Genomic DNA, 26,517 nt, shown 5'->3' on the forward strand with positions numbered 1-26,517 from the left:
ATGCGTGAAGAAGCCTGTAAGAGAGAATTTTGGGTCTCTCTCCATATGATGGAAAGATCACGAGAAATTTCATCCACAGCGGGCAGACCAGAGGGCAAGGGGGTAGGGAGGGGGGGAAGAGGGTGACGGCCGTACACCACGAAAAACGGGGATTTGGAGGAAGATTCAGAGATTCTGAAATTATACGAGAATTCGGCCCAAGGTAGAAAAATGTGGAATAAATTGCCTGTAATAATTGGCGAACCCCAAAAAACGTTGGATGGCACGGAGTCCGGAGGGGCGTGGCCAATCTAAGACGGCAGAGAGTTTATCTGGATCCATTTGTAGTCCCTGGCCAGAGACCAAGTATCCTAGAAAAGGAAGAGATTGGCATTCAAACAGACATTTCTCAATTTTAGCATAGAGTTGATTGTCACGAAGTCTCTGAAGAACCATACGGACATGCTGGCGGTGTTCTTCTAGATTGGCCGAAAAAATTAGGATATCATCAAGATATACAACAACACAGGAGTATAACAGATCACGAAAAATTTCATTAACAAAGTCCTGGAAGACAGCAGGGGCGTTGCACAGGCCAAAGGGCATGACCAGATACTCAAAGTGTCCATCTCTGGTGTTAAATGCTGTTTTCCACTCATCCCCCTCTCTGATGCGGATGAGGTTATAGGCGCCTCTTAAGTCCAATTTAGTAAAGATGTGGGCACCTTGGAGGCGATCAAAGAGTTCAGAGATGAGGGGTAAGGGGTAGCGGTTCTTAACCGTGATTTTATTAAGTCCGCGGTAGTCAATGCAAGGACGTAGAGAGCCATCTTTTTTGGACACAAAGAAAAATCCGGCTCCGGCAGGAGAGGAGGATTTACGGATAAAGCCCTTTTTTAGATTCTCCTGGACGTATTCAGACATGGCAAGAGTCTCTGGGGCAGAGAGAGGATAAATTCTGCCCCGGGGTGGAGTAGTGCCCGGGAGGAGGTCGATAGGACAATCATAAGGCCTGTGAGGAGGTAGAGTCTCCGCTTGTTTTTTGCAGAAAACATCCGCGAAGTCCATATAGGCCTTAGGGAGACCGGTTACTGGAGGAAGTACAGAGTTACGGCAAGGGTTACTGGGAACCGGTTTTAGACAGTCCTTGGAACAAGAGGGCCCCCAACTCTTGATCTCCCCAGTGGACCAATCCAGGGTTGGGGAATGAAGTTGAAGCCAGGGAAGTCCAAGGAGAATTTCCGAGGTGCAATTGGGGAGGACCAAAAGTTCAATCCTCTCGTGATGAGATCCGATGCTCATTAGAAGGGGCTCCGTGCGGAAACGTATGGAACAGTCCAATCTTTCATTGTTTATACAATTGATGTAAAGGGGTCTGGTGAGACTGGTCACTGGGATGTTGAACCTGTTGACGAGAGAGGCCAAAATAAAATTTCCTGCAGATCCAGAGTCCAAGAAGGCCACAGAAGAGAAGGAGAAGGCAGAGGCAGACATCCGCACAGGCACAGTAAGACGTGGAGAAGCAGAGTGGACATCAAGGATTGTCTCACCTTTGTGCGGAGTCAGGGTACGTCTTTCCAGGCGGGGAGGGCGGATAGGACAATCCCTCAGGAAGTGTTCGGTACTAGCACAGTACAGGCAGAGGTTCTCCATGCGGCGTCGTGTCCTCTCTTGAGATGTCAGGCGAGACCGGTCGACCTGCATAGCCTCCACGGCGGGAGGCACAGGAACAGATTGCAGGGAACCAGAGGAGAGAGGAGCCGAGGAGAAGAAACGCCTCGTGCGAACAGAGTCCATATCTTGGCGGAGCTCCTGACGCCTTTCGGAAAAACGCATGTCAATGCGAGTGGCTAGGTGAATAAGTTCATGAAGATTAGCAGGCATTTCTCGTGCGGCCAGAACATCTTTAATGTTGCTGGATAGGCCTTTTTTAAAGGTCGCGCAGAGGGCCTCATTGTTCCAGGATAACTCAGAAGCAAGAGTACGGAATTGTACGGCATACTCGCCAACGGAAGAATTACCCTGGACCAGGTTCAACAGGGCAGTCTCAGCAGAAGAGGCTCGGGCAGGTTCCTCAAAGACACTTCGAATCTCCGAGAAGAAGGAGTGTACAGAGGCAGTGACGGGGTTATTGCGGTCCCAGAGCGGTGTGGCCCAAGCCAGGGCTTTTCCAGACAGCAGGCTGACTACGAAAGCCACCTTAGACCTTTCAGTGGGGAACTGGTCCGACATCATCTCCAAGTGTAATGAACATTGGGAAAGGAAGCCACGGCAAAGCTTAGAGTCCCCATCAAATTTATCCGGCAAGGATAGTCGTAGTCCAGAAGCGGCCACTCGCTGCGGAGGAGGTACAGGAGCTGGCGGAGGAGATGGTTGCTGGAGCTGTGGTAGTAACTGTTGTAGCATAACAGTCAGTTGAGACAGCTGTTGGCCTTGTTGCGCAATCTGTTGTGACTGCTGGGCGACCACCGTGGTGAGGTCAGCGACAACTGGCAGAGGAAGTTCAGCGGGATCCATGGCCGGATCTACTGTCACGATGCCGGCTGGCAGGTAGTGGATCCTCTGTGCCAGAGAGGGATTGGCGTGGACCGTGCTAGAGGATCGGTTCTAAGTCACTACTGGTTTTCACCAGAGCCCGCCGCAAAGCGGGATGGTCTTGCTGCGGCGGTAGTGACCAGGTCGTATCCCCTAGCAACGGCTCAACCTCTCTGGCTGCTGAAGATAGGCGCGGTACAAGGGAGTAGACAGAAGCAAGGTCGGACGTAGCAGAAGGTCGGGGCAGGCAGCAAGGATCGTAGTCAGGGGCAACGGCAGGAGGTCTGGAACACAGGCTAGGAACACACAAGGAAACGCTTTCACTGGCACTAAGGCAACAAGATCCGGCGAGGGAGTGAAGGGGAAGTGAGGTGATATAGGGAAGTGCACAGGTGTAAACACTAATTGGAACCACTGCGCCAATCAGCGGCGCAGTGGCCCTTTAAATCGCAAAGACCCGGCGCGCGCGCGCCCTAGGGAGCGGGGCCGCGCGCGCCGGGACAGAACTGACGGAGAGCGAGTCAGGTACGGGAGCCGGGGTGCGCATCGCGAGCGGGCGCTACCCGCATCGCGAATCGCATCCCGGCCAGAGGCGGTATCGCAGCGCCCCGGGTCCGTGGAACCGACCGGAGCGCTGCAGTGAGAGGAGTGTAGCGAGCGCTCCGGGGAGGAGCGGGGACCCGGAGCGCTCGGCGTAACAATAATGTCCCAAAAATGCAGCGGTTTTGGACTTTAACATTTTTTTCCGTTTACGCCATTCACCGTACGGGATAATTAACAATATATTTTGATAGTTCGAAATTTTACACACGCGGTGATACCAAATATGTTTTTATTACTTATATTTTTAAGGTAAAATGGGAAAAACTAATGATTTACGTTTTTATTGGGGGAGGGGATTTTTCAAATTTTTTCACTTTTTCTTTTTTTTCTTTTTTTTACACTTTAATAGTCCCCATAGGGGACTATTTATAGCATCATTTGATTATTAATACTGTTCAGTGCTATGCATAGGGCAGAGCACTGATCAGTGTTATCAGTGATCTTCTGCTTTGGTCTGTTTGATCTCAGACCAAAGCAAAAGACCCCAGGAGATGGCCGGAGGCAGGTGAGGGGACCTCCGTCAGCCATTATGGATGATCGAATCCCTGCGGCAGCGCTGCAGGCGATCCGATCATCCATTTAAAGTACCACACTATTGATTGAATATTGATTTTGGGCCTTCAATAGCTCTTCCCCTACCTCCTTACCCCTTTTCTTAGTGTATTCCCCTTCCAGGTTTTTGATCTTCCCAATTAAATATGCTTCCTCTTTTTTCTCTTTTTCCTGAATCTAGAGATGTTTCTATATTAAATTCCTCTTAGGGGCGCTTTTAGAGTATTCCAGACAATATATAAATTCTTAGATTCTTTATTTGTTGCCAAAAATTCCTTATTTCCTCCTCAACACCTTTTGTGACCTCTTCTCAAACCAGTAAGGGTTAATATTCATTTTCCTGTGTTTCCTCATCTGTGTGTCCCCTATATTCAACCGACACAGCATCATTGCATGATCAGACACTCCCCTAGGTTCATAACCCATATAGTTAATTCCTTGTAGTGCATTGTCATTTACCAGTATCACGTCAATTCTTGTTGCTGTGTCGTGTGATGTACTATAACACGAAAACACATCTCTTTCCAGATATTTACATCTCCAGACGTCCCTCCATCCTAACTCCTCACAAAATTTGGCCAGACGAGATCCACTTTTACTCCAGGTTTTACTTTGCTGATCTCTCTCCATATCCATTACACAGTTAAAGTCACCCATTACAAATAATTCTTTGTAATTTTGTCGCCCAAAAATTCAACCAATTTCTGTAGCACCTTAAAAGTGAATTACATCCTTATTCTCCCAATTGGCATACAAAAAAAAAATCTCCCCTTTTAATCACAGAGCGAAGAATAAATATGTATTTTTATCTTTTCATGTATTTAAACTGACACTCCGGAGGAGTAGGAAGACAGTGTGGAATGAAATTCTAATTTAGCACATCTCTTCTAAATTAATTGTACTGTCTTTTGTTAGATGGGTCTCAGTTAAACAAATTATTGCTGGTAAGTAATTTTTTAATCTGTCAAATATAACCTTTTCAATTTGTCTCTACCCCCCCCCCCCCCACCCTTATATTCTACATTATCAACCTACCCTCCTCTTTATTACCCATGGTTAGAAATCTCTTAGAACCTCTGTCTCTCTGTCTGTGCTAGGCTCAACCTCCTGATGCAAAAGAGAGGGAAAACATCATTCATTATGGCCCCTCTCCCAGTGGCATGTCACAAACTACCACAGATTTTGAAAAAATTAAGAGGAAAGAGTCTGAGTAAAACTGGAGCTGTAATGTGTCACCTTGTTTTTATCACTTCTGTATCCAGCTAGTCCACACAATGAATATAACATCCATATTGAAAACATTTGTCCACCAAAAAAACCTGCAGCCCTTTCATATGAAACTTGACAGAATAAAAAAAAAAAAAAAAAACACAGAGCTCCTACTATGGGTGTCAGGGACCGGACTGGAAGCGGGTAGTGGATCCTCTGTGTTAGTGAGGCGATGGCGTGGGCTGTACCAGGGGACCAGTTCTAAGAAGATACTGGTTTTCACTAGAGCCCGCCGCAAGGAAGGATGGACTTGCTGCGGAGGTAACTCCCAGGTCGTATTCCCCGATAGCGACTCAACTTCACTAACAGCTGAGATAGGCGTAGTACACAAGGACAAGGTGAAGGCAAGGTCGGACATAGCAAAAGATCAAGGCAGGCGGCAAAGGTTCGTAGTCAGGGGCAACGGCAAGGGTCTGGATACACAGGCTTGGGAACACACAGAACGCTTTCTCAGGGCTCTAGGCAACAAGATCCGGCAAGGACAGGAAGGGGAAGTGGGTTTTTATATGTTTGGGAGTGATTAGCACTGATTGGGCCAGGCACCAATTAGTGGTGCACTGGCCCTTTAAATTTCAGAGAGCCGGCGCGCGCCGGGACATGACAGCAGGGGAACGGGGCAGGTGAGAGGACTGGGAAGCGACCCGCGTGCAGGCACGTCCCGCCACGCGGATCGCATCCCCACCGGTAATAACAGAGCAGCGCTCCTGGTCAGCGGGTCTGACCGGAGCGCTGCACGCTGAAGAACGCCTCAAGCGCTCCAGGGAATCTCCCCCTCTTTTTGGAGCCCAGGAATCTGCGGACAAGCACTTTGTCCAGAATGTTGGCCTCAGGTTCCCAGGACCTCTCTTCTGGACCACAATTCTCCCAATCAATTAGACAAAATCTTTTACCTCGGACGATCTTGGAGGCGAGGATCTCTTTGACAGAGAAGACATCAGAGGAGCCAGAAACAGGAGCAGGAACAGTGACCTTGGGAGAATAACGGTTAAGTATAAGAGGTTTGAGAAGAGTTAGGAATACGAAGAGAAGAAGGAAGGCTGAGCTTGTAGGAGACAGAATTGATTTGGTTTTTGATTTTAAATGGCCTGAGGTAACGAGGACCCAACTTGTAGCTAGGGACATGAAACCGTATGTATTTGGCAGAGAGCCACACTTTGTCACCAGGGACAAAGACAGGAGGAGTTCTTCTCTTTTTATCCGCATGTCTCTTCATACGAGAAGAGGCCAGTAAGAGCGACTTATGAGTTTCCTTCCAGATAGAGGAGAAGTCCCGGGTTAATTCATCCACGGCAGGAACTCCAGAAGAAGTGGGAATGGGGAGAGAGGGGGGGGGGGGGGGCAGCGGGTGACGACCGTACACCACAAAAAATGGAGATTTGGTGGAAGATTCAGAATTTTTTAAATTGTACGAGAATTCAGCCCAGGGCAGAAGGTCGACCCAATCATCTTGGCGGGAGTCACCAAGAATCTGGTTCACTCTTTCCACTTGTCCATTGGATTGGGGGTGATAGGAGGGAGAGAAATTTTATTTGATCTTTAATTGATTACAGAGAGCTCTCCAAAATTTTGACACAAATTGAATGCCTCTATCCGAGACGATATGCGTGGGAAGCCCCTGAAGATGAAAAATCTGCAGAAAAAATAGCTTCGCCAACTGTGGCGCAGAAGGAAGGCCAGGTAGCGGAATAAAATGAGCCATTTTGGAAAAACGATCAACGACCACCCAGATGACAGTGTTGCCATGGGATAAAGGAAAGTCAGTGATGAAGTCCATGGCTATGTGGGACCAAGACTGTTCAGGCACCAGCAGAGGAAGGAGAAGACCTGCAGGCTTCTGGCGTGGGGTCTTGTCACATGCACACACTGTACAGGCTCGTACGAAACCGGTCACATCCTTTTCCAGGGAGGACCACCAATAGTGTCTGTCTATCAACTGTATAGATTTTTTGATTCCAGCATGACCAGCCAGAAGGGAGGAATGGCCCCATTTGAGTATCCGGAGGCGAAAACATGGAGGAACAGAAGTTTTTCCTGGAGGGATAGACACCAAAGAAGCAGGAGCAGAAGAGATCAGACACTCAGGGGGGATGATGTGCTGAGGAAGGGTCTCGGCTTCTGAGGCATCGGTGGTACGTGATAGAGCATCAGCCCTGACATTATTGTCTGTGGGGCGAAAATGGATTTGAAAGTTGAAAACGGGCAAAAAACAATGACCATCTAGCCTGGCGAGGATTTAGTCGCTGGGCAGATTGAAGATAAGACACATTTTTGTGATCTGTATAGATGGTGATGGGATGAAGGGATCCTTCCAGAAGATGTCTCCACTCCTCAAGTGCCAACTTAATAGCCAATAGTTCATGGTCTCCTATGGAATAGTTTTTTTCAGGAGGAGAAAAGGTTTTGGAGAAAAATCTGCAAATGATATTTTTTCCTTTAGCGGATTTTTGTAGGAGAACCGCTCCGGCTCCAACTGAGGAGGCGTCAACCTTGAGGAAGAAGGGCTTTAGAGGATCTGTTCTGGACAAGACTGGAGCAGAGCAGAAGGCGGCTTTGAGGTGGTTAAAGGCTTCCTCCGCCTGTGGTGGCCAGAATTTCGGATTAGCATTTTTCTTAGTCAGTGCTACAATAGGAGCAATGATGGTGGAGAAGTGGGGAATAAATTGACGATGATAATTTGCAAATCCGAGAAATCTTTGAATAGCTCGTAGGCCAGTGGGACGAGGCCAATCTACTACCGCCGATAGCTTATGAGGGTCCATTTGAAGACCTTGACCGGACACAATGTATTCCAGGAAGGGGAGACTGCTGCGTTCAAATACATTTCTCAATTTTGGCGTAAAGATGATTTTGATGTAGTCGCTGAAGCACTTGACGGACATGAAGGCGATGTTCCTCTAGGTTGGAGGAAAAAATTAGGATGTCATCAAGGTAGACTACCACACAGGAATACAGCATGTCCCGAAAAATTTCATTAACAAAGTCCTGAAAGACTGCTGGGGCGTTGCAAAGTCCAAAGGGCATGACAAGGTATTCAAAGTGACCATCTCTAGTATTGAAGGCGGTTTTCCATTCATCACCTGCACAAATACGGATGAGGTTATATGCGCCCCTTAGATCAAGTTTGGTGAAAATCTTAGCTCCCCGCAGTCAGTCAAAGGGTTCGGAGATGAGAGGCAGAGGATAGCGATTTTTTACTGTAATTATATTAAGACCGCGGTAGTCAATACAGGGGCATAGAGATCCATCTTTTTTTGGCAACGAAGAAAAATCCAGCTCCGGCTGGAGAAGAAGATTTCCGGATAAAACCTCTTTTGAGGTTTTCCTGAATGCACTCTGTCATGGCTTGTGTTTCCGGGTCAGAAAGTGGGTAAATCCTACCACGGGGCGGTGTGGTATCAGGGAGCAAATCGATAGGGCAGTCATAGGGTCTATGTGGAGGTAAGACCTCTGCTTGCTTTTTACAAAAGACGTCAGAATAGTCCTGATAGGCCTTAGGAAGACCTGGCAATGGAGGAGCGATGGAGACTTGATTGAGGAACCGACTTAAGACATCGCTTGTGGCAGGAAGGTCTCCAACTCTTAACGTCCCCAGTGGCCCAGTCGAGGATAGGTGCGTGACGCTGGAGCAAGGGCAAGCCAAGAAGAATTTCTGAAGTACAATTGGGCAATACGAAAAATTCTATATTTTCAAGATGGTGAACTCCAATGTTCATGAGCAGGGGTTCAGTGCGATAACGCATGGTGCAGACCAGTCTCTCTCCATTCACTGAGGCAATGAAGAGAGGTTTGACGAGACGGGTAACAGGAATATTGCACTTGTTGATGAGTGAGGCCTCGATGAAATTTCCTGCTGAACCAGAGTCCAGAAAGGTCACAGCAGAGAAGGAGGACTTAGTGGGCAAGGAAATCCGTACTGGAATAGTAATATGTGGAGAGGAAGAATTCACACCTAGTCATTTAAGAAATGCTCAGAGCTCGCACAGTATAGACACAAGTTCTCTTTCCTACGGCGAGTCCTCTCTTGTTGGGTCAGGCGAGACCGGTCCACTTGCATGGCCTCCTCGGCGGAAGGCACAGTAACAGATTGCAAAGGATGCTGAAAGAGAGGAGCCAGGCGCGGATTACGCCTGGTGCGAACAAGATCTTTTTCCTGGCGAAGCTCCTGGCGTCTTTCAATGTAGCGCATATCAATGCGGGTAGCCAAATGAATGAGATCAGACAGGGAAGAAGGTACCATATTTATCGGCATATAACACGCACTTTTCAGACAAAATTTTTTAGCCTAAAGTCTATCTGCATGTTATACGCCGATAAGCAGCTGCAGTTCAATGATTTAAAGCGGGCGCTTTAAATCAATGAACTGCAGCGGCTTTGCAGGTGCAGAGACCTGCCGTCGCTGCCGGCTTCTCTGCCCCTGCCTGTGCTGGGGTTCAGAGACTGCCGGCTTCTCTGCCCCTGCCTGTCCTGGGGTCTAGAGCCCTGCTGCCGGCCCTTCTCTCCCCCTGGCTATCGATGCCGCTGCCCCATTGCCGGCGCTGATAGCCAGGGGGAAAGAAGCGGCGCCGGCAATGGGGCAGCGGTGCTGATAGCCAGGGGGAGAGAAGCGGCACTGATAGCCAGGGGGACAGAAGGGGCAGCGGCACCCATTGCCGGCGCCGCTGCCCCGTTGCCTCCCCATCCCCGGTTGTATAATTACCTGTTGCCGGGGTCGGGTCCGCGCTGCTTCAGGCCTCTGGTGTGCGTCCCCTGCGTCGTTGCTATGCGCTGCGAGACACAATGACATCACTCGTCATTGCGCTGCGCAGCGCAGACAGCCAGGCAGCAGGGCTCTAGACCCCAGGAAAGGCAGGGGGAGAGAAGCGGGCAGCGATGGCCTCTCTCCCACAGTGTAACGGGTGTACGCGTGCACACACACGCACCCTCATTTTATCAAGGATATTTGGGTAAAAAACTTTTTTTACCCATATATCCTTAGTAAAATGAGGGTGCGTGTTATAGGCCGGTGCGTGGTATACCCCGATAAATACGGTATCTCTCGTGCGGCCAGACAATCCTTGATGTGGCTGGATAAACCTTTCTTGAAGGTCGCGCAGAGAGCCTCATTATTCCAGGCCAACGCAGAGGACAGAGTACGGCATATTCGCCCACTGTAGAGTCTCCTTGGACGAGGTTTAGCAGTGCTGTTTCAGCGGAAGAGGCACTGGCAGGTTCCTCAAAGACACTGCGTAGTTCGCTGAAGAAGGACTGGATGGTAGCAGTAGCAGGATCGTTGCAGTCCCAAAGCGGTGTGGCCCAGGACAAGGCCTTTCCAGATAGCAGACTGACCACGAATGCCACGGGAAAATGGTCCGACATGATCTCCAGGTGCAGTGAACACTGGGTCAGGAACCCACGGCAGAGCTTAGAATCCCCATCAAACTTGTCAGGTAGAGACAGGCGGATTCTGGGCGTGGAGGCGGCATCTCGCTGTGGAGGAGATGCTGGAGCTGGCGGAGGAGATGGTTGCTGCTGTGGAGGTAGAAGCTGCTGGAACATAACAGTCAACTGTGACAGGTGCTGTCCTTGTTGAGTGATCTGCTGGGACTGCTGGGAGATCACGGTGGTGAGGTCAGCAAGGCTTGGCAGTGGTACCTCAGTGGGATCCATGGCCGGATCTACTGTCAGGGACCGGACTGGAAGTGGGTAGTGGATCCTCTGTTAGTGAGGCGATGGCGTGGGCCGTACCAGGGGACCGGTTCTAAGAAGTTACTGGTTTTCACCAGAGCCCGCCGCAAGGCAGGATGGACTTGCTGCAGCGGTAACTCCCAGGTCGTATTCCCCGATAGCGACTCAACCTCACTAACAGCTGAGATAGGCGTAGTACACAAGGACAAGGCGAAGGCAAGGTTGGACGTAGCAAAAGGTCAAGGCACGCGGCAAAGGTTCGTAGTCAGGGGCAACGGCAAGGGTCTGGATACATAGGCTTGGGAACACACAGAACAGTTTCTCAGGGCACTAGGCAACAAGGCCCGGCAAGGACAGGAAGGGGAAGTGGGTTTTTATATGTTAGGGACTGATTAGCACTGATTGGGCCAGGCACCAATTAGTGATGCACTGGCCCTTTAAATTTCAGAGAGCCGGCGCGCGCACGCCCTAGAAAGTGGGGCCGCGCGCGCTGAGACATGACAGCAGGGGAACGGGGCAGGCGAGAGGACTGGGATGCGACCCGCAGGCGGGCGCGTCCCGCCACGCGGATCGCATCCCCACCGGTAATAACAGAGCAGTGCTCCCGGTCAGCGGGTCTGACCGGAGCACTGCACGCTGAAGAACGCCGTGAGCGCTCCGGGGAGGAGCAGGGACCCAGAGCGCTCGGCGTAACAATGGGTAATAACACGTTCCCCCATCAAGCACTCTTGATACAGTCCTTAATTTTTGCTGTCATGCAGCTCAGCATACAACTATTGCTTGCCCTTACCGCTTTTTCGTCCACCACTGGGCGCTGTCTCTGCCATGCTTCAAGGCCTGGCCTCGGTACTGCACTCTCTCACCATGGGCCGAGATCTCAGATGCTTCCTGCGCTCCACGCCGGCTTGAATTTCTGGGTCAGCTGCCACGACCCCGTCTGTCCTCTTGCCACGTCACCATCAGAGCCGTGCCCCTTTAGTGCCACTCCTGCGCTACCTTCCACCCGACGTGCTGTGGACCGGGGACGACTTTACCGTGGGACTCCCATTCTGGACTCCGATATCCAATCAACGGTAAGCGCCAACGATTTTACCCCAGATCGCTATTCTTCAGGGTGACAGAGGGAGAGAGGATACCTAGGGAAAACGGAGCGGACGGGATCATGTCATCCCATCACATGGAATAACCTATACTGTGAATAGGGGATAAGTTGTGTTCCCCGGAATACTCCTTTAATATCAAGTTTTGAAGAGGTAAAGAGAATACTAAACCAGCAAAGCGATTCTTATAGCCTGGGCAATGCTCCCTGGTAAAAGGTTTGCAAATTAACTCCTCTCCAGACTGCGAGGGGGCAGATCCCCCAAGCACATGGGCCCTCTACTTTTGAAGGATATTCAAGCTTGACTGATGATCTCCAGTCATCTTTATAGTCTGTTTAATTAATCAGACTTTAACTTACCTGGGGAGGGACATTTATCAAGGTATTTAAATCCTTTTTTTTGCTTTCTCCGGGCACACCAAAAGTCGCATGTGTGACTAAGCACTTTTTTGTGCGACTTTTGTGGGTAAGCAAAAAGTTACTATTAGCCTTACCTAAGTCATTTTCAGTTTTCACTTTGCAGTGGTCACAAATTTTTGATGTGCGAAAGTCGCACGTAGGCAAAAAAAAGTTGCAAACCCCTTAAAAAAAAAGCCCCAAGTCTGCTTTAGGTCTGCCCTGGACTACAAAACTCCCCTACAAGAGCAAATTTAAAAAGTCACAAAAAAGTCTCCCAAAAGTCTCAGCTGTGACTTTTTTGTTTTGCTTATGTACTCCAAATTTATCAACCCCCTGAGATAGTATGATAAATATGCAGCACATAAGCAAAACTAAAGCAAAAAAAAAAAAAAAAAAAAGGCCTTCAGAACTTTTTTACCAAAGCAAACAATGATAAATGTCCCCAATTGTGGCTACCTCCCTTAAGTTTGTGACCAATCCAGACAATTTCTATTCTACAGAGCTAGCATCACTAGTGATCCCACTCATGTACTCTTTGTGATAACATGGTAGTCCACAGAACCATAATGGGATGTAGTTATTTTTATAATTGATTTGTCTCATGTAATATCTGGTAAAGGGTGAGCTAGAAGTAGAGACAATCAGACAGATTTACTATTGCAAAGGAGCAAAATTTTCTAAACAATATATGTCAAACAACGTACCTGCATTGCACTACATATATTGTATATATTTTTGTGTTTTAGACACTTATCAGATACTCCAAGGCCTTGCTTGACAAGGATAAATTGCATGGCAGAAAAGAGGTGTGTTTTGAATGCAACCTAGTGGAACAAAAATTGAACCAGAATTTTGGGGCATCATTTTGACATTAATAAGCCAATTGATAGTTCTAATCTTAAAGGGGTGCTCCGGGGAAGTTTAGAAAAATAAAAATGCCCCAAAGCCACCACAATACCTGTTCTATGTTTTCCCTGCATGCAGCCCAGACTACAACTCCCAGCAGTCAGTGCAGATCTTTGTAATAGCTGCCAGCCAATTGCTCTTACTCTCTGTGTGCATGCTGTGTTGTTGTAAATACAGTCAGCAGCACACACTATCTTTTCTTTCAAACTTTCCTTCCCCCCCAGCAATAAATCATGCTATGCTCTGAATGGCAGCAGTCAGGGATTAGATCTACAGCAGGCAAAGAGCAGTGTTATGTGCTGAGTTATGACTGAGAATCTTCACAGGGGATGCTGGCAATATCCTTACACAGGGAGGGGAGGGGGAGGGGAGGTTTGGCTGTGAAGCCAGAGCCCTAGACCAGACAGAAAATCATGTGATGTTTTTCATCCAGGAGGGTGGGGGCTAGTCTCATTGAGGGGTTTGCAGAAAGACAAGGAGGATCTGATAATTACATCGTTCTCTGACTCCCTGCATGTAAGTGACAGCTTAAAGAGGGAAACTGCTCTATATAGCTAATGAATTATATTCAGACAAATACATGGGTTAGTGAGAGGGAAGGGATGGGCTAAGGGGTTTAGTTCTCCGGAGTACCCCTTTAAGATACAATGTCTGAAGATGGACAAAAACCACTGTGATACATTTTAACATTCTTCATAGCCTGTTTGCACTTTCCAAGTATTACTGAGTATTGGTACATCTGACCCACTGTGTCTTGCTGATCAATGCATAATATATGGTTATCAAGGTTGTAGATCTGTTATCACAATCAGAACTACAGTGCACAAGTCTGTAGAGCAATTTCTGGTTGCCTGCAGCCATCACAAGACGAAGCTCTAACCAAGAGTAACAACAACTTATCAAAATGGGGAAAATTTCATAAGTAAATGAGCTATACTCAGAGCTACAGGAAGTGATGGCACAGTGTTAGAATAGTAAGGAATTAGCAAACATGACATACCATGTAGCAATGGGAATATCCCTTTAATACATAGGACTAATGGTGACCACTCAGATAACCTTTGTGATTTTCTGACATGATAAGAATGTAAGCTGGAATGTTTTTAGTACTTAGGCCAATACAGTAGGCCAATACATGTTCTTGGGCTATTCCAGTCATGATGTTCTCAAACAGATACAAGTTGCCAAATTATACTTATTTATCTCTTGCCAATTTTTTTTTTATTTCCCTTTTTTGCATTCTTTTGTTCCCACTGATAAATGATGTGGAAATACTGGTGTTTAATTACACGCTCTGCTCTTCCCGTGTACTTTATGCTAGATCATTATTACAAAGGAAACATATCAAGTTATATCTTGTAGCTGTAGCATTCTGTTGACAGCAATTATGTTTTTCATGATAATAAAATTGACATTTACAGACAATATTTTATTGAGTATTTATATGGTACAGGAAAGATAGGACAGTAACAATGTAACAAAAAGTAAAGAAGTCTTTGATATCTTGAGGTCTTTGAAGAAGCAAACAATGTAATCTCTATCCATGTTATAAATGTGCTCAGAAATCCTCTTATCATAGTAACTAACTAAGGACAGAAGCTGTAGTCAGACATTTTTGAGTTACAGAGCAGAGTCTTCTCTCCCTCTTTATGTTTGTCACTTTTGTTAATATAACAGTAGTCCTGAAGTCATTGCTTTGTGCCTCTTGTGCCTGCACATAAAAGTCCACATGCACTTTGAAAGCAAGCATGCATCAAAGGGCCAAAAGAAACAACCTGTGTATGGTGTCAAAATGTAAAAAAATCAACTTACTTATATAATGGTATTAGGGAAGGAGCTCTGAGAGTGACGTGATGTCACAGCTGCAAGGGAGGGAGCAGAGCTGATATGGAATGTTTGTGCACTGTGGCAAATAACTAATTATTAGTAAGTTGCTTTATTAGACTTTTTGACACCATACGCCGGTTATTTCTTTCACTGGACAACCCCTTTAACTAAGATGCATTTTAATTAACGGCACAACCTGGAATACATTTTACAATATGACTTTTCACCATGAGACAATACATAAAGCATAAAGGTTGAATAGAGAGGACACTCTTCCCTGACTCGAGTAGAGTCACTAACTGGCTTTGTTTCTCTTGCACAAGTGGTATAGCACACACCTCAATTTTGGTTTTGGGAGAGATACACAACAGGAAGATAACATGTCCTCTATATGAGGGACCTATACACAGAATGTTCATGTTAGACACCTGTTCTTGAACAATTGGAGCTTCTCTTTACAGGAGTTAGGTTTGTTATCATGGAGAGCAGCAAATGTTTTCTGTGGATTCCGTTTCGGTGTGAATCCACATTGGAATGGGACAATCCAATTATCTGAGTGACTTCAAATGAGGCTTGCTCTTCAGTATTGGAGTCAATAGGGCCAGTGATTGCATGTGTGAACAGCAGGACTTTTTGAAGCAATGTGGCAAAATTTCATGGCAGCTGTTTACCTTATGGACACATTCGTCAGGACAATGCCCCATTGTATAGTCATGGCTTGTTCCAAGAGCATGACAATGGGGGAGATATATCAAAACCTGTACCTGAAACCTGTCCAGAGGAAAAGTTGCCCAATTGCCCAAAACAACCAATCAGCTTGCTTCTATTATTTATAACAAGGCCTCTGTAAAATTAAAGAAGCAATCTGATTGGTTGCTATGGGAAACTGGGCAAATTTTCCTTTGCACAAGTTTTGATAATTCTCTCCCAATGAGCTTTCCGTGCTTCCATGCCCTTTACAATTGTTAGATCTTATAGAGCACTGTTATTTAAGAAGAGGTTCAGAGAATGTCAGCACTTCCATCTAGCTTGGGAAGCTATCCTGTCCACATGGGCCAATATTCCTGCAGAACTATTTCAACACCTAGTGGACTCTATTGCTGTGGTTCTGAAGGTTAAAATAAGTCTAACCCTCTAATAGATGTGTGTCTCTAAAAAGTGACCATCCAGTACAGATGTCCTTTTCAAAGTGTCCCATGACAGTGAGCTTTGAATATTATATTTTAATGGCATATGTCTAAAAGGAATGGTGGAAAATAAACTGAAAATCCACTATAAATGAATCACCTGACACAAACAGCACATCCTGTGAAATATATAATTTTGTTGATGAGTAATGTTGTCATCACTTCTATTCAGAGAATACTGATGTCATTCCCATAAAATATAACTTAACATTTAGACTGTGGTGTTGTCACTTTTGTCACATGACTCATTCTGAAATGTTCCTAGAATTAAAGTTTTCGTGTATGTAACCCTTGTATGAGGATCCCTACACAGAAGAAACCTCCTCCTGTGACAGTGAAACTTCTGTATAAAAAGTAAAACCGTTTCTTTATACTAAACAAAAATAACACAATCTGCAAACATCTGTAGGTGCAGGATCCTTGTCTCGTAAGTGCAGGACCCTGGTCATGCTTGTTGGATTTAACATAGATTTAATGGCAAAATCCTCATCAGATCTAACAATAGTCCCAAACATATGGATGAGGTTGGGGAACATTAACATATTCACATGGATTTTTGGGACCACCGCTGTTAATTAAAAATTTCTGAGGATTAAGAATGAAAAAACTGATGATTAGTTCAGCTAAATGACTTATATTCAGGTGGATATGCAGTTCTGCATACTACAAATCTGGAGCACATCAATGGTTGAACAGCCAAGGGTCAGCCTCGAATTTCTGCATCAATAAATACAGATTAGCAATATTCTTAGTGTGAACAGATCCTTAAATTGTGTTACGTGATCATGGCAGAGAGATAAATTTCACCTCTAGGAAGTGGCATTCATTGTCAAAGCAGCAATATAAGAATGAAACAGAATTACTAAATCAAGTAAATTAAAATTTGGGTTATTTTCAATGTTTAGCCATATAAGCAAAATAATTACATTCAGGTATAACTTCTTTTGAGGGAAAACTGCTTGATGACTGGTTGACCAAATCTCCTTTGTATACAGTATCGCCTGCACCTGTCCTGCTGCATTACCAGATTTACCAGAATCATGGGAAGGCTGGTTGACTAGAAGACACTGTAATTGTCTCCATATAGCTTGTCATTCTTAAAAGCAGATATAATCAAACATAAGCTCCTGCGTTGCCATTACTCATATACCATGTTATTTCTTGCATACATTATTGTTGTACAATTTATGTTTATAAGTAATAAAAAAAATCTTACTTTGGAAAAAAAAAAGGTTAAGTTCACATTTGTTTGGCCATTGAACTGAACATGCTGGTGGCTATGTTTGGTCCATTTCTGAGCAAATACTGTTATTTTGTGGGATTAAAAAGTGTCATTGTTTGTGCTTTGAAGACTTGTTAAATATACAGTATATGCTCATAAATGGACTGAACGCAGTCACTGGTTACTTTTGCGGCAGAATAAGCTGGCATACCATCTTGCTAATATGCCGAAGTTCTGTGTACAGCAAATTTAGAGCAGTTATAAAGGTGAGCATAGCTTAAGAAATATTATAAAAGGTCAGAACAAAAGAGCAATTCAAGGACTTACATAGATAAATAAAACATTTATTTCAGCACCATCTTTTGTTACTTTGTAAATTTAGATCTACTATGATCATTCTATATCATATCTGTTCATATAGAGCCTTTTCCTTCCTTACATTTTTGCTGCAGCTGATATCCCTAAATATAGCAAGGTCTCTGAGTCCCGTAAGTGATCATAATGTCAGCGGGAATACTTGCAAGACCCCAAATATTTACTCAACACATAGAGGAAATGTCAGACATGGAGGAAAATAACTTGCCAAAGCATTTCTCTTCTAATGTCAACATAGCGTTCATTATTACATTTAAGAAGAATGACCCCCCTGCCCCTCCCTCCCCTCCCCCCTTTCAGGACTAGGTGTATAATTTAGCCATTAACTTAACGTCCAATCATGACTGTACTGCGACAATGGAGATTCATTCATGGATTCATTCTGTGACATTACAGCGCAGCGGAAACCCAATCTCCCCATTTATGTTTTTGAACCAATTATTAGCGGGACTTGGGAAGTTTTTTTTTGCCAAAGGGCAGTAACTCAGACAGTCACTAATAAACAATTCCAAACTTGGTGGTCTTCTTGATTTCTGAGCTCCTCCTGTACAGATTAAGAGAAATGTGATCGCCTGGGCGAAAACAATAGTTCTTTCATGCAACATTCAAAAATATTGAGTATTTCTTCCCTTGAAATGACTGATTTTGTGTGATTTCTCTGGAAGGAGTTATATTATTTTGCTTCTCCTACCCTTCACTGTCATGCTCACTATGGCATTTCCGTTTGGCACAGTGCACAGAGCAATACATTTATACATAAACATGTACCACCAGACATATGTATAAATACCTTGATTAAAACAAACATTTATGCTCCACAATGATGGATGCCAAATTAGAAAGGACCTCTTCTACGTCTCATGAATGGAGTACGTACAGAGCTGGCTGCGAAACCCTCGATGAAATCCTGATGTGCCTGATGTAAGCACTTCAGATGTTCTCCAAGAAAATACTCCATTGATTGACTTCTTAGAAATAGACCTTGTCTGGGAATTATTCGGTGGCAGTTCAAACAGATATTCCCAGCTGTTTTTACTGACCTTTTAATACACAAAAAAACCTTTTGATCAATTTTAAAGCTAGACTAGGTCTTAAAGGGATTGTCCGCTTCAGACAATTGTTTTTTTTTTATAAGGGTCAGCTTTGTTCCCACAGCCTGTGCATTATATCTTCCTATAAGTTTCTGATCAGATGCATCAAGCTTTGGGGGAAACTTATATAGGCTTGTAGAAAAACTGGGCATGGCCTCTTGCTGCCCAGCAGTTATCTTATGCCAGACATTGGTGTACGTTATATAGGTGCATGTTATATATTAAAAAAAATTATCTGTGCTTGAGATGTGCAAAGTTTATTAGGAGTCGGTGCCTCCTAATCAATCTTATGCATACTGAATCCTAACTGTCACTTATAAAAAAAACTTTGACATGTCACACAGACATATCAAAAGTTTTGATTGGTCAGGACTTCAATTCTATGACCCACACCTATGACTAGATATAGCCAGGAGAAGCGGGCAGCTGTGCACTTCACTCTCTGGCTCATTGACGTGGATCCATTTTCACAGTTTTTTATTATATTTAGAATTTGTTATCTAGAGGTTAAAGCGATTATCCAGAATTTGAAAAACAGAGCTATTTTTTTTCCAAAAAACAGCTCCACATCTGTCCTCAGGTTGTGTGTAGCATTGCAGTTTTGCCCTATTGAGGTGAATGAGGCCAAGTTGTAATACCACACACAACCCGAGGACAGGTATGGTGGTGTTTTTGGAAGAAATAATCCCTTTAACCATGTACCATTATTGATTGGTTCACATGTGGTTAGTGACTCCAGAATCCCTAAAATACTGGACTAATATAATGAAAATTAAAAACCATCTAGTTGTTAATGAAACACTCCCAGGAACATAATACCCACTGGTCGAAGTGGAGTCAATCTGTGTACCAATGCAGAGCTCCTACGGCTCTGTACCTGACTGTATCACATGATTGACACTGAGACTCACTTAAAGGGGTATTCTAGGAAAAAACTTTTTTTTATATATCAACTGGCTCCAGAAAGTTAAACAGATTTGTAAATTAAAGAATATAGAATATAATCACTCCTCTAAGATTTCACCTACAAAAGGTGCATAATGATATTTCAAGGATTGCAAAATTGTCAAAAGTGTCAATATAAAAAATATGATAAAATAAAATCTTGGCACTAATATAAGAATAAACCACCACTGGACCCTAGTGGGGATATTCACACAATATGTAAATTTTAGAACATTATTCACATTTCTGGAAAATAATAAATTGGCATCAATGTAATAGTTCGGCATCCAATGGTTCAATATAGCGGCAGTCAATGTGGTACATTTGTAAATGTATGGTCTGATCTCAGTTGGACACAAATTAGACTGCTATCAGTCCAATAAATCGAACTGTCACTGACTTCAATATATGTATCACTGTTGTAATTGTTATGATCTCACCAAATCCTGGGAATGCCAGATGAGTACTGCTGTAGTAGTCTGCTGTGATGGTACAGGCAGCGATGTTAGAGCTGTCACCGATCCAGGGGTGCGCTTGGCGTAGCGCGTTATGTACCGGCCGTACTCCCCCTCTGTGATGGACAAGCAGATGCAGTGTTGGTATATCGTGGTGTCCCTCGTGGTGGATGAAATCCCGGCGGGGATAGTTCGCTCTACAGCAGGTCAGTTGTACAGTCCAAAGACTCGGACCGGACCAATGGTAAATGACGGATGTTTGAATCAGTTCGTCTGAACCAGCAAATGCCGCTGTGCCGTGTTCACATTGGATGTATATCCATAAGATGATATAGTGCCTGATAAAGATGAAATCTATAGCTTAGACGCGTTTTAGGGTACTATAGCCAGTAATAGCTCGACCCTTTCTTCAGTAGGAATAGAGATGTGTGATTTGTAAATTATTTCTATTAAAAAATCTTACTCCTTCCAATAATTATCAGCTGCTCAACTTCAGCAGATCATAAGTACTGAAAAGATTAAGATTTTTTTATAGAAGTAATTTACAAATCTGTTTAACTCTCTAGAGCCAGTTGATATATAACCCCTTTAATCATGGCACATGGGGATGAGGGCTCATTTTACTTTGTGGCCCAAGACCTTTATGTTATTCCTTTGATTTTTAGGTTAGTTTTGTAAAATACAGTCTGTAGAAACTTGAGTTCTATATGATGCACAGCACCAGGCCATTTTCCCATTCTAACTAAGGCTATGTTCACACATACAGCATTTTGCTCAGAAAGGAAAAATTGACACCTTTTTCTGTGTTGGTTCCACTTCTGATTTTAGTTTAAAATACTGAGCAAAATACTCTATGTGAACGTAGCCTGACATAGAAAAAGAATGGTTTGCACAAGAAGAAAGCTATTAATTAAAAATAGATAATGATATTTAATGATTTCCATGTTAATGTTCATGTTAAACTACGTGGCGTGCATCCGTAAAGCATGTTTAATAACACTTATTAGTTGCATCATATGGCTTCACTTGATTTATACTCCTTGGAGACGGTTCCTCAATTAGAGTAAATCACAATGTTCAAAGTCGACAAGTACAGATAAATGGCCCATAAAAGAAGACGGCTCCTTTTTCTTTCAGTAACCTACACACACCCAAATATTTTGGAAAAGGTTCTAAGTTATTTTGTGGCAAGGCGATAATGCTCTTTGAAATGTTAAATGTCTCCAGTTCAGCCCATAGGCTTTTTTTTTGTCTGTGCTTTTCCAGGTATAAATAAGGTCAAACCCACTGCTTATCAGTGATTCAGCAAGGTACACCTTATTATACTGAGCATTTACTCTTGCAATCCTACATGCTATACAGTTTATGAGGTATGGTGAAAGCCCTTGATCAGTCATACCAACATTTCTCAAAATATGTGCTGAGGCATCTATATCTCCCACATCTATAAGAGAGGTGGCTCCATATGCCAGTGTTCTCAAAAGCCAATAGCCCATCACTTACTGTGCCTATGTCATGCAGAATATCCAAATGTCTCCAAAAAATTCCAAAAAAACATCCTTAACCCCTTAAGGACGGATCCATTTTTTACCTTAATGACGAGGTTCTTTTTTTAAAAATTTGACATTTGTCCCTTTAAATAGTAATAACTTTAGAATGCTTTTTCTGAACAGAGTGATTCTGATATCCTTTTTTCATGACATATTGTAATTTATAGTGGTGAATTTTTGATGGCACATGCAGAAATTTTTGTGAAAAACTCCAAAATATTGTGAAAAACTGGAAAATTTCTGGCACTTTAAAAAAATTTTTTTTATGGTGTACGCTGTGTGGTAAAAGTGATGTTATATTTATTCTGTGGGTCAGTATGATTATGGCGATACCCGTTTTATATAGCTTTCTATCTTCTTTTTCCTTTTCTGAGCAAAATAATTTTTCTGCCATTCATTTTACAACAGCCGTAACTTTTTTTTCTTTTTCGGCTGACGCCATTGACTAAGGGCTTATTTTTTGCGGGATGAGCTGTACTTTTCATTGGTATAATTTTTGCAATAGGTGCTACCTTTTGATCTTTTTTATTCTGCTATTTGTACCAAAATTGGCGAATTTTATGCTTTTTTGTTGGTTTTTATTGGGAAAGGGGCGTATTTTTTTTTTTACACTTCATACTTTTATTGAAGAACTTTTTATTAAATGTTTTATACTTTTTACAGTATATACTATGCTGCAATACATTTGTACTGCAGCACAGTACAACCCGATCACCTTCACACTGTACAGCCTGTGCGATCCAGCCTGTGGCTGGATCTCACAGGCTTCCGTAGCAGGTAGACAGGAGGTCATGATCTGACCTCCTGCTGCCATAGCAACCAACGGCGACCCGCGATCGTATCGCGGTGCCGCCACTGGTGAACAGGGGGAGAGCGCTCCCCCTGTCAACACCATAGATGCCGTGATCAGAATTGATCACAGCATCTATCGGGTTAATGCTGCCGGGACCTGTGCGATCGCGGCTCCAGCAGCTGCGGTGGGACTCCGGCTGTGATTGACAGCCGGGTCCTGCTGACGATCTCCTGCGCTGCCCGCGGCAGTGCAGGAGATTGCTAGGACGTATGCCTACGTCCCATTGCGCAAACGTGTCGGATGCTGGGACATATGCATAAGTCCCATAGCGGAAAGGGGTTAAAGGGGTACTCCGGTGGTAAACATTTTTTTTAATCAACTGGTGCCAGAAAGTTAAACAGATTTGTAAATTACTTCTATTAAAAAATCTTTATCCTTCCAGTACTTATTAGCTACTGTATATTACAGAGAAAGTTTTTTTGTTTTTGGATTTCTTTTTTTTCTGTCCACAGTGCTCTCTGCTGACACCTCTGTCTGTATCAGGAACTGTCCAGAGCAGCATAGGTTTGCTATGGGAATTTGCACCTGTTCTGGACAGTTCCTGATAAGGACAGAGGTGTCAGCAGAGAGCACTGTGGTCAGACAGAAAAAAAAAAGAAATCCAAAAAGAAAATAACTTTCTCTGTAGTATATAGCAGCTAATAAGTACTGGAAGGATAAATCTTTTTTTAATAGAAGTAATTTACAAATCTGTTTAACTTTCTGGCTCCAGTTGATAAAAAAAAAATTATTCCGGAATCCCCCCCCTTTAATGAGCTAGTGTTCTCCCTCAGACTACAGCCCTTAACCCCTTGCCACAAATGGATGTACATTCACGTCCATTTGCTGCTCCCGAGGTATGACGCAGGCTCAGCAGGTGAGCGCGCATCATACCAGGTGGGTTCTGGTTGCTCTAAGCAACCGGGACCTACAGCTAATGTCGGACATCGGGGATCTGGCTGATGTCCAGCATTAACCCTTTAGACACGGCTATCAAACTTGATCGCCGCATCTTAAACGTAAGTAAAAATTGACGGTTAGCTCAGTGGTGCTGTTCCCTACTCGATGTTCGATCGCCGAATGACTGCTCCGTGCCTGAGATCCAGGCAGGAGCAGATGAGCGGCGATAACACTGATCGATGCTTTGCTATTGCATAGCAGTGAACAGTGTAAGAGATCAGTGTATGCAATGTTATAGCCCCCTATGGGGTCTTTAACATTGCAAAAAAAAGTGTAAAATAAAAAGTAAATAAATGTGATTTAACCCCTTCCCTCATAAAAATTCAAATCACCCCCTTTCCCATAAAAAAACAGCGTAAATAAAAATAAACATATGTGGTATCGCTGCTTGCAAAATGTTTAATATGTTTTTAATTAAACCGCACTTTCAATGGCGTACACGTAAAAAAAATTTCCAAAGTCCAAAACAGCGTATTTTTGGTCACTTTTTATACTATAAAGAAATTAACAAAAAGTGATCAAAAAGTCTGATCAAAACAAAAATGGTACCAATAAAAACTTCAGATTACAGCGCAAAAAATGAGCCCTCACGCCGTCCCTTATACGGAAAAATAAAAAGTTAATAGGGTCAGAAGAGGAAATTTTTCAACCTATAAATTTTGGTGCATGTAGTTATGATTTTTTTTTTGTAGTAAAATAAAATTGAACCTATATAAATTGGGTATCCTTGCGACCGTATGGACCTACAAAGTAAATATAAGGGGCAATTTTTACCGAAAACTCCACTGTGTAGAAACGGAAGCCACTAAAAATTACAAAATGGCTTGGATTTTTAGATGAAAAATTGAAAGTGTTTAAAAATCATTTAAAATTATTTTTAGAAGGGGGGGAGGATAAAACATACCGTAAGTGCAAAAAATAAAAATCGCCAAAGAGGAAAGGGGTTAACATAGGAATAAATATAACCGTAGCAGTCAAAGCAGCTATCATAGGGTCCAATAACAAGTTTTGGACATTTTAGCTATCTAGCACTACTACAGTCTGCAGATTCTCTGATATATTGCATTATTATATATTATATGATATATCCACTATTATTGCTGCATCTGCTACTGTTTCAGTTTTCTTTCATTATATGGTGGGACCCATCTCATTTTGCTATGGGAACCTATACATTCTTATTCTTCACTTGGTAGGAGAGCTGGTCCATGATCTCCAACAAATAACTATTTGTGGCTTAATTGCCCAGCACCCCTGATATCATGGGAGACACACACAACATTGCCTTTACTATGACTGACTGGCTGATGTTATTTACTTAGTGCAGCAACATCATATCCTTATCACCCTCGCTGTGACACTGACTCTGCCCAACCTGCCCAGTGGAAATTGAGGACATGGCACTGGCACACTGCATCTTGGCTGGCCAATAAAACAGCTGAATATCACTGTTCATTGGACAACTAAGTCCTGAGGCAGCATCTGCTTGGACTAGGGGCTTGTGATTGGAACATAATCTGTTCGGGGAGTTCCCATAGAGGCAGACTGAGGCAGTCAGACCTCCTGTCTCATTGGTCTCATATCAGTTTAATGGTCTGCCTCTATGAGTGGTACCCACTGTTTGAAGCAGCTGAGAATTAATTGTTTTAATGAAACTGTGTAATACTTTTCTTCGCCTGTGGGGGCATTAAAGGATGATTCAACCCATGCTGGTAGGCTCCTTATGCTACAGCTGCTCTGTGACACAGAGTCCCTTATTGCTGTGTACTTGCTGTATTTATTATATCAAATTTATACCGAATCAGACAGGGAAAAAACATGAATTTTTGTCTCTGCATGGAGTAATAGATTTATTGAGGCACAGAAGGGTCTACATAAGTCTATGGGTTATTATAGCAGCAACAACTCAAAGATAGTACAGAGCTAAAATAAGGCACCGACCACTGATGATGGGCCATCTTTCCTTTATTATCAGGGACCCATGTAAGAAAAAGGGCTTATTCAAAACAGCCAACCCCTTAGACTAGGTGCCATACCTCCCATAAGTTCCTTTACAAGAAATCTGTGATTAATCTTTCCCAAACCTCCAACTGACAAGGACTGTTCCAAATGTTCTTCTGTTCCTTATTGTAGAACATGTTGGTGCCTTAAAATTACAGAATCATTGCATTTTTTTTTCTAGTTAAAAACTGAGCCCTCTGTCAAAAGTATTTGGGTTTGCCCAAAATATTACATTAACTCAGCATGGAGAATGTTCTGTTAATCATCTTAGGAACATTCACCATCAAATCAGAGGAAAACAATCTGTGCTGACAGGAAGATGACAGCGTGAGATTGTTCCCTGTCTCCTGCTCATCATATTGAACATTCCTTCATCATTGAAATGTCGAACATTTGTACATAAAACAATGCAAATTAAAGACATTTGTATTGTTCTTGAATCTTAATTTCTTGGATAGGTTTTAGTAATTGTTCAGAGCTATACAGAGCAACCATGAGACACTGTGGAGCCCTAACCCTAAAAATCCATCTGCCATATCTAACCTCCCACCATTCACACTACAGTTATATTGGCCCATTAAGCTACAAAAGAATGGTGAGCCCGTGCTCCATCACAATGATGGCTCCCAGTAGACGACCCCGTGACTTTTGAGGCTTATCATTTGTTTTTATTTTGAGATTAAAAAAAGAAGTGCATTGTCTAATTCCTGAGGAAGGGGAATTATCTCCCAAAATATGTTGTACAGACAAAAAAAAAAGCATCCAAGAGAACTCAACCCTGCCATTTGGAGAACTTCATACTTTGAGTGGCAGTACAGTATCCAGGGATTTTCTTTTTCCATTAATGAATACCAGCATTCATGCTAGCCTGAGATTGGGGTTTGGCAGCAAAACATCTGCAATTACATTGACCAGTGGTTCTATAAGGCTTATGTAGGTGAGCACCTTTTCTTTTCCACTTAAGCATTTTAATCCTATTATACAGTGTCACCCTATGAGACACTGTGCCTTTTTGTTCCCACCTATATGCAATCAGTGGAAAGAAGGCTGATTGTCAATGTAAAAT

At 43.6% G+C, this 26,517-nt stretch overlaps 1 protein-coding gene across 1 annotated transcript in view; it reads left to right on the forward strand.

The window, feature by feature from the left end:
* Positions 1-26,517, forward strand: part of CACNA2D3 (calcium voltage-gated channel auxiliary subunit alpha2delta 3) — a 1,201,789-nt gene that overhangs the window by 1,106,877 nt on the left and 68,395 nt on the right. The gene's annotated exons all lie outside the window — the stretch shown is intronic.

Source organism: Hyla sarda, chromosome 6 (assembly GCF_029499605.1).
Source record: "Hyla sarda isolate aHylSar1 chromosome 6, aHylSar1.hap1, whole genome shotgun sequence".
Lineage (NCBI taxonomy): Eukaryota > Metazoa > Chordata > Amphibia > Anura > Hylidae > Hyla > Hyla sarda.